Raw genomic sequence first — 4,411 nt, 5'->3', positions numbered from 1 at the left:
CACATTGTGTGTTTGATGTTTTCTGTTTGTTTCTTTTTAGAAAAAAAAAAGCAAAATAAATCCACCTACTGTTTTCCAGGGGAAATCAACAAAGCATGTTCTTATTTATGTTTTCATTGCTATTTTCTGTTACAACCACAGCTTTGGCAAAGGGAATGAGATTGTACTAAAGAGAGGTATTCTGTTACAAGGAAATGAACATTTGTGGGCCAGCACACTAGGCACATGGCTACTGGTTGATGGCATATTAATCTTTGACTACCTCTGTAGATAAGTTCCTTTTGTACTTTAATAGGTCGTTCCTGCTGACCTCATCTTTATCTACAGGTTGGTATAGCACCATTAGTAATAGCCTACTCATAGTTAGGAATGTTAATGATGGATCACAGCTAGAGACAATTTGCCATTCAGAATGGTAAAGCATTTGCCAATCCATCCGTCTGTCACTCAAGAGAATTTAGAGTTCCGGTCTCTGCTTTGTATTCTACCAGAGCAAGGTATGAAAGTCATCTCCTGCTGCATGAAGATACTGAAGTCTATGGCAATATATAGACAAAATGTACACTGTTGAGATCGTTACTATTTTTTTTTAAGAAAAAGAAAGTCTTCAGTTTATTTAACATGATTTTGGTTTGGAAGAGACACTATGATATTACGGGAAAAGCAATGCAACTTGCAAACAAAAACCTTGGGGAGAGTTTCAGCTCCACTTCTTATCAGGTACATAATCTTAGGTAAATTCTTTAACTTCTTTTACTTTCAATGTTAACAAATCTGGACTTGGGAGCTGGAAAATCTAGGTTCAGATTCTAGCTCTGGCCACTTCCTACTGTCAAACCTTCTGGGCCTCAGTTTCCTCATCTGTAAAATGGAAGGGACTAGAGTAGATTACTTTTTAAGATTCCTTCCATCTCAGTTCACCTGAAGACAGCTTTGGGTAGGTTGGGTTAATAATGATTGTTTTCTTCAAATAATTTAGAAGTTGTATGCTAAAGGAATTAGTCTTATTTTATCTCCAAAGGACAGGAAAAGGAATAATAATGGGTGGAAAGCACTGATTTCAGTTCCATAAATGGAATAATTTCCTTATAATTAGAGTTGTCTCAAACGTAAATTTCTCCATTGCTAGCGATCTTCAAGGGTCCCCTGAGCAAGTGTGAGGAGATTACTGTTTAGGTATAGATTAGATTAGATGACCTGAGGTTCCTTACAGTTAATTGTTATGATACTATATGAATATCAATCCTAGCTACTTCTCAGCTAATTTCTAACAGCTGTTACAAAAGTGCTTTATAAATTGCAAGGCACCATATAAACTAAAGGTATTATTTTTAACTCTTAAGACAAATAACAGCTGATATTAACATAACATTTTACGGTATACAAAGCACTTATTTTACATCTACCCTGGAAGACAGGGTACAGGTAACAGCCTCATTCTCAGATGAGGAAACTGAGTAGAAGGGAGGTCAAATGACTTGCCCAGTTTGATACAATACAATACACAAAAAGGAGAGACTCCTATTTCACTCTTAGGCCCTAAGTACTTCCTACTAGTTATGTGGTCCAGAGCAAATAACCTCACTGATTTTGGGCCTCACCCTTAAAACTGGGGAAAATGGGCCTGGGGAATGCTTAGCCTGAAAGAAAACATGGGTGGGTTTTCAATGCTATCTTCAAGCATCTGCAGGGCAGATTTGAAGAAAAGGGATTAGACTTTTTTCCTCTTTCCCCAAGGAGCAGAGCCAAATGGAAAGAGTTGTACAGTGTAAGAGACACAACTTCATCAAGGGCCAGAGGGGTGCTCTAGCAGCAGGAGGTGGGGGTGTAAACTAGGGGAAAGAACTTCTGAGTGCCCAGACTCAGGGGAATATTGCCTGTCTTAACCCATGGCCTCTTTTGTTCTCTGATAGGCAGCTATTTGAAAGCTTCAAAGCCACATTAATTTTAATGTTCAAAGACCGCATTTTTAAAAAATCCCTTCCATAGAGTTAACTTGCTCTGGCTCCTCCCGTTCTCCAACTCCCTGAATCCACTTCTTACAGCAATAGCACAGCTCCTCTCTACAATCCATCACCAGCTGGGAAGAAAAGACTGGGTACAACTTGGAGAAATCCAAGAAAGTATGGACAGGACTCCTTTCTCGCCAGATGTGTTTTCCCACCTAGTTCTCCAGGCCACCAACCACCCAGGCCTCCAACAATGTTCACTTAGCTAAGACACAACTGGCTTATGGCACAGGTCCTTCACTCTACTTCCATTTTGTTCCAATCCTATAAAGGACTGGAACTCTTCAGGGTAAAACCGCTTGTATACATTAATTTGCTCTTGATCTGCTTTGGAGTGTCTTGATAATAATTCTTCTCATCCCCGGCCATTGCCTTATAGCTCTCCCCGTGATTCTCAACCATATTGCACATAGTCAATGAGGTCCCGTGAAAGGGCATTACCCTTCTTCTCAGGCAGGCTGGCCTCCTCTTCTGGGTCATTTAAGACAAATGGCTTCCGAACTATGTTGCTGGGCTTTTTTTCCTTGCTAACATCCACATCCATTGCTGTTACCTTTCTCCGGAAGGGCACGGCCCTGTTGGGGTCCATGGCCATACCCACCTCCGCCAGGTTCTGCTGCACGGACTTGGAGCTGGCCCAGGCACTACTGTTGTGGGAGCACTCGATCTTCAGCGCTGCTTTCCTCCGCGCGTTAAGGTTCAGCCGCTGCCGGTTAACATTATAACCGAATTTCCGCCGCGGGTTCTTTGCCTGTGCATCGTGACAACTCGGGGACGACCCGAAGTCATTACTCTTCAGGGATATAAAAGAAACACTTAAAATATCATACCAGATTTGAATTCCTTTTATTCTTAGAACATCAAGATAATCTTTTAGTTCTTTTCTGGCCGAAAAAAATGCTTTGACTTTGTAATTCCGTGTTTAATGTACACAGGGAAGGCATGATGCCGTTGGTAGGGGTCCTCTGTACACAGAGTATGGTGCACAAAGATGCTGTGGAGAGCTACAAAAGAAAAATACATAATTCCAGGCATCAAGACGGTTGCGACATAATGAGTACCCAATAAACATGCACATAAATATGAAATAAAAATATTTAAACATATATTGACATATCCTATACATTTTATATTAAATATTGAAAAATACATACTCAAAAACCAGTTAGGGAATGGCTATGCAAATTACAGAAAAGACTCATTGCTTTATAAAAGATTTGACACAAAATGACTTTAAATAGAAAGTTCTTTACTTCACAATTTTCAAGATTTATGAGTAATGACATTGTCACTCTGCCTTCCCCTCTTCTCTTGTAGGAAGTGGCAAGGTTTTTATCTGAAGTGGAGAAAAAGGCAAATGTGTGGCAGGAATCATGTGTTTTGAGCCTTAAGGCTTTAAGGTCAGCTAGAGATGGAGATAGCAGTTTTTCCTTACTGCTAACCTCTGTTGGGTCCAATTTCCTTGCTACACAAATGATGAGCTAGTTATGTCAAGGGGCATCCAGAGATCCCTTCCCATTACAGGATACCATAACCATAGAAAAAAGCACCAGCCACCAGGTGCCAAAGCTTGTACAAAATTCTGAATGTATTTCCACTGCTGTGAGATGTCCTAAAACAAAATTTCTGAATTGTTTTAATCTAATTTTTTTTTCTGAATCAAACATCAGTACTTATACTCAGTTCTTTTCCATCTCAGTGAAGATGGCCATTGGGATTAAGTGATATAAACTGTATTCTCAGTACTTGTGTGTTTGAGGCAACTTATATGATGTTTGGGGCTACCTGGGTCTGGGGGAAGGGACAGATATTAACCAATATGGTCCATGTTCTGTTATTTTCTCTATTGATTCTGTGCCAAGGGTAAAATGTTCTACATAATGTCTTACTGGTTTTTTTTTCACATGTTCCTATAAATAGAGATGATTACATTTTGCAATGGTCACATGACTAGGACTCATGTAGCCCTCATGTAGCAAGGCTTGGGAATAAGTATGGTTTGCCAGAGGTAGAGGTTCAAGAGCTGATTGTGATTGAGTAAATTTGCAATAGTCTACATTCTCTGGACAGCCATTTAGCACAACTATATAGCTAGAAATAGTGTGAGGAATAAAAGGCCATCTACTCTCTGATAGCCATTAAAAGCTTCGTGCATCTTGAGTACTTCCACTCAGTAGGGTGATGTATCAGAATTGCCAGGGTAATCCTGGGACTTGTCCAGTATTGTACCTGATCTGTCTCATTAAACAGGACTAGGATAATGGCTATCAATTCTATTTGGTGATTAAATGTGATTGGCTGTTGTGGATACTCCTTTTTGATGCTTAATGATGATCTTTTTGAAATCCTATGACTTTGCATAAAACCTTATGTGAGTTAACTATTATCAAAATCATCATCAT

The 4,411-nt window shown here is 39.6% G+C and overlaps 1 pseudogene; it reads right to left on the bottom strand.

Moving 5' to 3' along the window:
- Positions 1 to 1,968: 1,968 nt before the first annotated feature.
- Positions 1,969 to 4,164, bottom strand: LOC110195643 (nucleolar protein 16 pseudogene; annotated as a pseudogene).
- Between the last annotated feature and the right edge of the window lie 247 nt (positions 4,165 to 4,411).

This window comes from Phascolarctos cinereus, unplaced genomic scaffold, assembly GCF_003287225.1.
Source record: "Phascolarctos cinereus isolate Bilbo 61053 unplaced genomic scaffold, phaCin_HiC Scaffold_9;HRSCAF=440, whole genome shotgun sequence".
Taxonomy (NCBI): Eukaryota; Metazoa; Chordata; class Mammalia; order Diprotodontia; family Phascolarctidae; genus Phascolarctos; species Phascolarctos cinereus.
The sequence above is the reverse complement of the archived record's forward strand: the minus strand, read 5'-3'. Positions and strand labels throughout refer to the sequence as shown.